At 35.2% G+C, this 11,477-nt stretch overlaps 2 non-coding genes across 2 annotated transcripts; both read left to right on the forward strand.

The window, feature by feature from the left end:
- The first annotated feature begins 8,306 nt into the window (after window positions 1–8,306).
- Window positions 8,307–10,301, forward strand: LOC116802614. The gene has a single exon (XR_004362951.1). It is a non-coding gene; the product is annotated as a small subunit ribosomal RNA (ribosomal RNA).
- Window positions 10,302–10,988: 687 nt separating this feature from the next.
- On the forward strand, window positions 10,989–11,167 carry LOC116802612. Its single transcript, XR_004362949.1, has one exon. It is a non-coding gene; the product is annotated as a 5.8S ribosomal RNA (ribosomal RNA).
- Window positions 11,168–11,477: the final 310 nt, after the last annotated feature.

Here is an 11,477-nt window from a genome sequence, read left to right on the forward strand (position 1 = left end):
ATCCGCTTGGATGCCTTTCGGTATGCCGAACAGTGTCCACAGTGGCACTGCAGGTACTTGGCGGAGCTCCCCGCTTGACTTGGCTGCTAAGTTTTTAGCGGTCAAGTACAAGCTGAAGCGTGGATACCCGCTGGAGGAGAACGACTGGCTATACGGCGAGGACACTACGTGTCTAAGCTGGAAGCAGAGGAAGACTCGCCTAGAGGAGTGCTTGCTGCAGAATTGGCAAAACAGATGGGATGACGACAGCGAACCAGACGGGTGACGCACAAGTTCATCCATACGTCACTCTCGCCTATCGAGATCCAAGCTTTGGATTCTCGATGAGGACGTCTTTCCTGCTGACAGGTCACGGGTCGTTTAACGCATTTTTGCAAGGGAGAGCCCTCAGCGATACCACTGCTTGCGCTTGTGGTGATCCATATGAGGACTGGATGCACATATTGTGCGCTTGTCCTCTATATGCAGATTTGCGAAACCTCGATGGACTTGGAGTGCAGCGCCTTGGCGAAACTGGACCTTCAATAGAAATCCTGGAAGATCAGCAGAGGATTCAACGGCTGGCAGCGTTTGCGGACGAGGTGTTCCGTAGGAGGAGGGGTATTTAGCCCAAAACTTCGCCGTGTGGTTAGCGGGCGAGAATACTTCCACAGCCCGCTATTGCTTGTCGTAAGAGGCGACTAATATAGCGACTGGTTCCTCTAACCATGCTTGTCGGAGCAAAAGGAGGAGGCCCACCGAGCCTCTCTTTCGGTACCACGGGTTGTGCTGCTCCAAGACAGCACATTGAGGTAGGCCCCCTGGTGGGAGTATCGTGGTGGCTGTGGTTGATACCCATATCGCGGGTAGAGCCTTCGTGTTCGACGTTTGAGTTACGGTGCTAGTTGCGCAAACTCGGGTGCTGTGACCCAGAGATCAGTAGAGATTTTAGGTAGATCTCGCTCCTCAGCAAGGGGGAGTGCTTGCCGGCAAGCAAGTACTCGAATTGCTACCGGGGTGGTCGCTATGTACATAGCTATAGCTTCCAGTCCGGGACGTTTGTCTGGCGTATCCAGACTCATGCACCATGTTGATACATGCACCACTTGTGGGTGTTCAGGGTGTCGTGGTTGTAATCCCTTCAGTGTGGAACACGCCACGTAAAACAAGTTCGGAGAGGTCCGAAAGTCACTGTCCCTATCTACTATCTAGCGAAACCACAGCCAAGGGAACGGGCTTGGAATAATTAGCGGGGAAAGAAGACCCTTTTGAGCTTGACTCTAATCTGGCAGTGTAAGGAGACATAAGAGGTGTAGAATAAGTGGGAGATATTAGACCTCGGTTTGGTATCGTCAATGAAATACCACTACTCTTATTGTTTCCTTACTTACTTGATTAAATGGAACGTGTATCATTTCCTAGCCATTATACGGATATATTTATTATATCTTATGGTATTGGGTTTTGATGCAAGCTTCTTGATCAAAGTATCACGAGTTTGTTATATAATCGCAAACAAATTCTTTAATAAAACGATGCATTTATGTATTTTTGATTTGAAAATTTGGTATAACTCCAATTACTCAGGTATGATCCAATTCAAGGACATTGCCAGGTAGGGAGTTTGACTGGGGCGGTACATCTCTCAAATAATAACGGAGGTGTCCCAAGGCCAGCTCAGTGCGGACAGAAACCACACATAGAGCAAAAGGGCAAATGCTGACTTGATCTCGGTGTTCAGTACACACAGGGACAGCAAAAGCTCGGCCTATCGATCCTTTTGGTTTAAAGAGTTTTTAACAAGAGGTGTCAGAAAAGTTACCATAGGGATAACTGGCTTGTGGCGGCCAAGCGTTCATAGCGACGTCGCTTTTTGATCCTTCGATGTCGGCTCTTCCTATCATTGTGAAGCAAAATTCACCAAGCGTTGGATTGTTCACCCATGCAAGGGAACGTGAGCTGGGTTTAGACCGTCGTGAGACAGGTTAGTTTTACCCTACTAATGACAAAACGTTGTTGCGACAGCATTCCTGCGTAGTACGAGAGGAACCGCAGGTACGGACCAATGGCACAATACTTGTTCGAGCGAACAGTGGTATGACGCTACGTCCGTTGGATTATGCCTGAACGCCTCTAAGGTCGTATCCGTGCTGGACTGCAATGATAAATAAGGGGCAATTTGCATTGTATGGCTTCTAAACCATTTAAAGTTTATAATTTATTTTATAAACGACAATGGATGTGATGCCAATGTAATTTGTAACATAGTAAATTAGGAGGATCTTCGATCACCTGATGCCGCGCTAGTTACATATAAAAGCATTATTTAATACAATGACAAAGCCTAGAATCAATTGTAAACGACTTTTGTAACAGGCAAGGTGTTGTAAGTGGTTGAGCAGCTGCCATACTGCGATCCACTGAAGCTTATCCTTTGCTTGATGATTCGATAAATAAATGATTTTTTCCTGTAGCCAAACACCTCGTCATCAATTTAGTGACGCATATGATATTGTCCCTATCATATAATTAATATAAAGACTTTAATGGATTGTGTCAAGTTGCCAAACACCTCGTCATCAATTTAGTGACGCATATGATATTGTCCCTATCATATAATTAATATAAAGACTTTAATGAATTGTGTCAAGTTGCCAAACACCTCGTCATCAATTTAGTGACGCATATGATATTGTCCTATCATATAATTTTTGATATAAAGACTTTAAAGAATTGTATCAAGTTGCCAAACACCTCGTCATCAATTTAGTGACGCATATGATATTGTCCCTATCATATAATTAATATACAGACTTTAATGAATTGTGTCAAGTTGCCAAACACCTCGTCATCAATTTAGTGACGCATATGATATTGTCCTATCATATAATTTTTGATATAAAGACTTTAAAGAATTGATCAAGTTGCCAAACACCTCGTCATCAATTTAGTGACGCATATGATATTGTCCCTATCATATAATTAATATAAAGACTTTAATGGATTGTGTCAAGTTGCCAAACACCTCGTCATCAATTTAGTGACGCATATGATATTGTCCTATCATATAATTAATATAAAGACTTTAATGAATTGTGTCAAGTTGCCAAACACCTCGTCATCAATTTAGTGACGCATATGATATTGTCCTTATCATATAATTTTTGATATAAAGACTTTAAAGAATTGTATCAAGTTGCCAAACACCTCGTCATCAATTTAGTGACGCATATGATATTGTCCCTATCATATAATTAATATAAAGACTTTAATGGATTGTGTCAAGTTGCCAAACACCTCGTCATCAATTTAGTGACGCATATGATATTGTCCTTATCATATAATTTTTGATATAAAGACTTTAAAGAATTGTATCAAGTTGCAAACACCTCGTCATCAATTTAGTGACGCATATGATATTGTCCCTATCATATAATTAATATACAGACTTTAATGAATTGTGTCAAGTTGCCAAACACCTCGTCATCAATTTAGTGACGCATATGATATTGTCCTATCATATAATTTTTGATATAAAGACTTTAAAGAATTGTATCAAGTTGCCAAACACCTCGTCATCAATTTAGTGACGCATATGATATTGTCCCTATCATATAATTAATATAAAGACTTTAATGGATTGTGTCAAGTTGCCAAACACCTCGTCATCAATTTAGTGACGCATATGATATTGTCCTATCATATAATTAATATAAAGACTTTAATGAATTGTGTCAAGTTGCCAAACACCTCGTCATCAATTTAGTGACGCATATGATATTGTCCTTATCATATAATTTTTGATATAAAGACTTTAAAGAATTGTATCAAGTTGCCAAACACTCGTCATCAATTTAGTGACGCATATGATATTGTCCCTATCATATAATTAATATAAAGACTTTAATGATTGTGTCAAGTTGCCAAACACCTCGTCATCAATTTAGTGACGCATATGATATTGTCCTTATCATATAATTTTTGATATAAAGACTTTAAAGAATTGTATCAAGTTGCCAAACACCTCGTCATCAATTTAGTGACGCATATGATATTGTCCCTATCATATAATTAATATAAGACTTTAATGAATTGTGTCAAGTTGCCAAACACCTCGTCATCAATTTAGTGACGCATATGATATTGTCCTTATCATATAATTTTTGATATAAAGACTTTAAAGAATTGTATCAAGTTGCCAAACACCTCGTCATCAATTTAGTGACGCATATGATATTGTCCCTATCATATAATTAATATAAAGACTTTAATGGATTGTGTCAAGTTGCCAAACACCTCGTCATCAATTTAGTGACGCATATGATATTGTCCTTATTATATAATTTTTGATATAAAGACTTTAAAGAATTGTATCAAGTTGCCAAACACCTCGTCATCAATTTAGTGACGCATATGATATTGTCCCTATCATATAATTAATATACAGACTCTAATGAATTGTGTCAAGTTGCCAAACACCTCGTCATCAATTTAGTGACGCATATGATATTGTCCCTATCATATAATTTTTGATATAAAGACTTTAAAGAATTGTATCAAGTTGCCAAACACCTCGTCATCAATTTAGTGACGCATATGATATTGTCCCTATCATATAATTAATATAAAGACTTTAATGGATTGTGTCAAGTTGCCAAACACCTCGTCATCAATTTAGTGACGCATATGATATTGTCCTTATCATATAATTTTTGATATAAAGACTTTAAAGAATTGTATCAAGTTGCCAAACACCTCGTCATCAATTTAGTGACGCATATGATATTGTCCCTATCATATAATTAATATAAAGGCTTTAATGAATTGTGTCAAGTTGCCAAACACCTCGTCATCAACTACTATATTATGGTTGCGCCGACCTCTCATATTGTATTCTCTTATGTGTTCATAGGATTTTGACAATTATACGAGTAAATTAAATAATATACATATGAAAATGATTAATTATTATATGTATAAGGGAAAAAATGATGAAATATTCCCATATTATCTTAGTATTATAGAGGAAAGACCGTTGCCGACCTCTGATATTGTTCAAACTTATGTATTTATATGATTTTGGCAATTATATGAGTAAATTAAAAAATATACATATGAAAATGGTTAATTATTATATGTATATGGGAAAAAATGCTAAGATATTCCCATATTCTCTTAGTATTATAGAGAAAAGCCATTTAAGTGAGAGGGTATAGTAGTGTAAACGACCGGAATTACGACAGAGGGTTCAAAAACTACTATAGGTAGGCAGTGGTTGCCGACCTCTCATATTGTTCAAAACTTATGTATTCATATGATTTTGGCAATTGTATGAGTAAATTAAATAATATACATATGAAAATGATTAATTATTATATGTATAAGGGAAAAAATGCTGAAATATTCCCACATTCTCTTAGTATTATAGAGAAAATCCATTATAGTGAGAGGGTATAGTAGTGTAAACGACCGGAATTACGACAGAGGGTTCAAAAACTACTATAGGTAGGCAGTGGTTGCCGACCTCTCATATTGTTCAAAACTTATGTATTCATATGAATTTGGCAATTATATGAGTAAATTAAATAATATACATATGAAAATGATTAATTATTATATGTATAAGGGAAAAAATGCTGAAATATTCCCACATTCTCTTAGTATTATAGAGAAAATCCATTATAGTGAGAGGGTATAGTAGTGTAAACGACCGGAATTACGACAGAGGGTTCAAAAACTACTATAGGTAGGCAGTGGTTGCCGACCTCTCATATTGTTCAAAACTTATGTATTCATATGATTTTGGCAATTATATGATTAAATTAAATAATATACATATGAAAATGGTTAATTATTATATGTATATGGGAAAAAATGCAGAGATATTCCCATATTCTCTTAGTATTATAGAGAAAAGCCATTTAAGTGAGAGGGTATAGTAGTGTAAACGACCGGAATTACGACAGAGGGTTCAAAAACTACTATAGGTAGGCAGTGGTTGCCGACCTCTCATATTGTTCAAAACTTATGTATTCATATGATTTTGGCAATTGTATGAGTAAATTAAATAATATACATATGAAAATGATTAATTATTATATGTATATGGGAAAAAATGCAGAGATATTCCCATATTCTCTTAGTATTATAGAGAAAAGCCATTTAAGTGAGAGGGTATAGTAGTGTAAACCACCGGAATTACGACAGAGGGTTCAAAAACTACTATAGGTAGGCAGTGGTTGCCGACCTCTCATATTGTTCAAAACTTATGTATTCATATGATTTTGGCAATTGTATGAGTAAATTAAATAATATACATATGAAAATGATTAATTATTATATGTATAAGGGAAAAAATGCTGAAATATTCCCACATTCTCTTAGTATTATAGAGAAAATCCATTATAGTGAGAGGGTATAGTAGTGTAAACGACCGGAATTACGACAGAGGGTTCAAAAACTACTATAGGTAGGCAGTGGTTGCCGACCTCTCATATTGTTCAAAACTTATGTATTCATATGATTTTGGCAATTATATGATTAAATTAAATAATATACATATGAAAATGGTTAATTATTATATGTATATGGGAAAAAATGCTGAGATATTCCCATATTCTCTTAGTATTATAGAGAAAAGCCATTTAAGTGAGAGGGTATAGTAGTGTAAACGACCGGAATTACGACAGAGGGTTCAAAAACTACTATAGGTAGGCAGTGGTTGCCGACCTCTCATATTGTTCAAAACTTATGTATTCATATGATTTTGGCAATTGTATGAGTAAATTAAATAATATACATATGAAAATGATTAATTATTATATGTATAAGGGAAAAAATGCTGAAATATTCCCACATTCTCTTAGTATTATAGAGAAAATCCATTATAGTGAGAGGGTATAGTAGTGTAAACGACCGGAATTACGACAGAGGGTTCAAAAACTACTATAGGTAGGCAGTGGTTGCCGACCTCTCATATTGTTCAAAACTTATGTATTCATATGATTTTGGCAATTATATGATTAAATTAAATAATATACATATGAAAATGGTTAATTATTATATGTATATGGGAAAAAATGCTGAGATATTCCCATATTCTCTTAGTATTATAGAGAAAAGCCATTATAGTGAGAGGGTATAGTAGTGTAAACGACCGGAATTACGACAGAGGGTTCAAAAACTACTATAGGTAGGCAGTGGTTGCCGACCTCTCATATTGTTCAAAACTTATGTATTCATATGAATTTGGCAATTATATGAGTAAATTAAATAATAAACATATAAAAATTAATATTTATTATATGTATAAAAAAAAAAATAATCATATTATATATGAATAATGGAAAAAAAATGAAATGTTCCTATAATCTCTTAATATATAAGAGAATAGACCGTATGTTGGGTGGCAAACGGAATTGAAAATACCCGCTTTGAGGACAGCGGGTTCAAAAACTACTATAGGTAGGCAGTGGTTGCCGACCTCCCGCATTATTCGAAATATTTATTTCGGATTATGTTTATATTGGTTACATAAAATAAAGTATATTATTATCCGTACAAATTTGTTTCTCAGTTCTATAGAACACGGGACTTGGCTCCGCGGATAATAGGAATATACGCTTTTTAGATAATATCGTTGAAACAAAAGTCAAGTTTCTATTATATATAGAATAACAAATCGTTTCCATATATTATCGTTAATTTTTGGAGGCAGGCAAATATTAATTTATTACCTGCCGTATAGTTGGATTATTATATCGTTACGGTATAATACAAATATGGATTCTTATGAAAGAAATATAAAATTATATATTAAATGTGGAAATATTATCATATGCGCTTGGTTTTATGTTATATATTACCAGAGAGATATATGAAAAGAGATAAATTTTAAATTTATCTTCAAAATGCAAATGATTTAACTTAATATTTATATTGGTTAAACAAAAATTGTACATGTGTGGATACAATAATTATGTATGTTGGAAATAAAATGATATTTTATAATGAAATATGTATATATAAAAAGATAAAATTATAGAAACATATATATTACAATAATTATATGAAATTCTTGTTATATTGGTAAAACAAGTATAAATTAAAAATGAAAATATGGATTACGAATGCTATATAAAAATGGCCGTAATCGAATAGATTTTTTACTTATATTTATATATTTAAAATTTTACCCAAAGGCGAAATATTGAATTTTATTCAATATAATAAAAATCATGGAATTATATAAAGTGAAAAATCTATATATCTATTATATTGCTTATTTCGATTCAAAAAATATGAATGGAATATGAAGGAAAAACATTATTCTGGTTGATCCTGCCAGTAGTTATATGCTTGTCTCAAAGATTAAGCCATGCATGTCTAAGTACACACGAATTAAAAGTGAAACCGCAAAAGGCTCATTATATCAGTTATGGTTCCTTAGATCGTTAACAGTTACTTGGATAACTGTGGTAATTCTAGAGCTAATACATGCAATTAAAACATGAACCTTATGGGACATGTGCTTTTATTAGGCTAAAACCAAGCGATCGCAAGATCGTTATATTGGTTGAACTCTAGATAACATGCAGATCGTATGGTCTTGTACCGACGACAGATCTTTCAAATGTCTGCCCTATCAACTTTTGATGGTAGTATCTAGGACTACCATGGTTGCAACGGGTAACGGGGAATCAGGGTTCGATTCCGGAGAGGGAGCCTGAGAAACGGCTACCACATCTAAGGAAGGCAGCAGGCGCGTAAATTACCCACTCCCAGCTCGGGGAGGTAGTGACGAAAAATAACAATACAGGACTCATATCCGAGGCCCTGTAATTGGAATGAGTACACTTTAAATCCTTTAACAAGGACCAATTGGAGGGCAAGTCTGGTGCCAGCAGCCGCGGTAATTCCAGCTCCAATAGCGTATATTAAAGTTGTTGCGGTTAAAACGTTCGTAGTTGAACTTGTGCTTCATACGGGTAGTACAACTTACAATTGTGGTTAGTACTATACCTTTATGTATGTAAGCGTATTACCGGTGGAGTTCTTATATGTGATTAAATACTTGTATTTTTTCATATGTTCCTCCTATTTAAAAACCTGCACTAGTGCTCTTAAACGAGTGTTATTGTGGGCCGGTACTATTACTTTGAACAAATTAGAGTGCTTAAAGCAGGCTTCAAATGCCTGAATATTCTGTGCATGGGATAATGAAATAAGACCTCTGTTCTGCTTTCATTGGTTTTCAGATCAAGAGGTAATGATTAATAGAAGCAGTTTGGGGGCATTAGTATTACGACGCGAGAGGTGAAATTCTTGGACCGTCGTAAGACTAACTTAAGCGAAAGCATTTGCCAAAGATGTTTTCATTAATCAAGAACGAAAGTTAGAGGTTCGAAGGCGATCAGATACCGCCCTAGTTCTAACCATAAACGATGCCAGCTAGCAATTGGGTGTAGCTACTTTTATGGCTCTCTCAGTCGCTTCCCGGGAAACCAAAGCTTTTGGGCTCCGGGGGAAGTATGGTTGCAAAGCTGAAACTTAAAGGAATTGACGGAAGGGCACCACCAGGAGTGGAGCCTGCGGCTTAATTTGACTCAACACGGGAAAACTTACCAGGTCCGAACATAAGTGTGTAAGACAGATTGATAGCTCTTTCTCGAATCTATGGGTGGTGGTGCATGGCCGTTCTTAGTTCGTGGAGTGATTTGTCTGGTTAATTCCGATAACGAACGAGACTCAAATATATTAAATAGATATCTTCAGGATTATGGTGCTGAAGCTTATGTAGCCTTCATTCATGGTGGCAGTAAAATGTTTATTGTGTTTGAATGTGTTTATGTAAGTGGAGCCGTACCTGTTGGTTTGTCCCATTATAAGGACACTAGCTTCTTAAATGGACAAATTGCGTCTAGCAATAATGAGATTGAGCAATAACAGGTCTGTGATGCCCTTAGATGTCCTGGGCTGCACGCGCGCTACAATGAAAGTATCAACGTGTATTTCCTAGACCGAGAGGTCCGGGTAAACCGCTGAACCACTTTCATGCTTGGGATTGTGAACTGAAACTGTTCACATGAACTTGGAATTCCCAGTAAGTGTGAGTCATTAACTCGCATTGATTACGTCCCTGCCCTTTGTACACACCGCCCGTCGCTACTACCGATTGAATTATTTAGTGAGGTCTCCGGACGTGATCACTGTGACGCCTTGCGTGTTACGGTTGTTTCGCAAAAGTTGACCGAACTTGATTATTTAGAGGAAGTAAAAGTCGTAACAAGGTTTCCGTAGGTGAACCTGCGGAAGGATCATTATTGTATAATATCCTTATCGTTAATAAATATTTGTTATAATACAAATAAATACAATTTACCAAAATAAAAATATTACAAAATGATTCCACGGAATCAAAAGTTAAAGTCAAAATAAAATGAAGATGGCTTTTATTTTATATGTGGGGCTTGGCAACCTCATAAAAAGACTTTAACATTATTAATGTTGCTGTGCGTATTTGTGGCAGTACTTACTACAACAACGGCGTTTCCTATAAAAACAAATTCTCGAAAATGGAAATCGAAGAAACTAAACTAAATTCGAAAGTAGAAGTCGAATTAAAATAAAAATAATTTTGAATGTGTGGTAATCAAAATAAGTGTGTGTGTATATGGACCATAATATACACGCGTTGCGAATATGTATTGTTCATCTATGTTATGAGCATACGTTGGCTAATGCAACAACCTAAAATATACAATGTTTGTACCTGTCATCCATCAGGTTAATGTTTTATATAAATTTTGCAGTATGTGTCACCCAAAATAGCAAACCATAACCAGATTATTATGATACATAATGCTTATATGAAACTAAGACATTTCGCAACATTTATTTTAGGTATAAAAATAAATTTATTGAAGGAATTGATATATGCCAGTAAAATGGTGTATTTTTAATTTCTTTCAATAAAAACAATATTGACATTATATAAAATTGAATTATAAAACTCTAAGCGGTGGATCACTCGGCTCATGGGTCGATGAAGAACGCAGCAAACTGTGCGTCATCGTGTGAACTGCAGGACACATGAACATCGACATTTTGAACGCATATCGCAGTCCATGCTGTTATGTACTTTAATTAATTTTATAGTGCTGCTTGGACTACATATGGTTGAGGGTTGTAAGACTATGCTAATTAAGTTGTTTATAAATTTTTTATAAGCATATGGTATATTATTGGATTAAATAATGATTTTATTCATAATATTAAAAAAGAAATGAAAAACATTATCTCACATTTGAATGTGAAAAACGAAGAGAAATATTTTCTTTTTCAATCAAATAATACTGAGAAATGTCTAGCATAAAAAATTGAAATATTTTTCATCTAGAATTGTCTCTTATTAATGATTCGGAAAAAGAAAAATCTTGGTTTTGTTATTATTCTTCGTTGGTTCGTTAAATGGATAAAAATGACTTTGCTTACAAGAA

The sequence above is a fragment of the Drosophila sechellia genome, unplaced genomic scaffold (assembly GCF_004382195.2).
Source record: "Drosophila sechellia strain sech25 unplaced genomic scaffold, ASM438219v1 U_18, whole genome shotgun sequence".
NCBI lineage: Eukaryota > Metazoa > Arthropoda > Insecta > Diptera > Drosophilidae > Drosophila > Drosophila sechellia.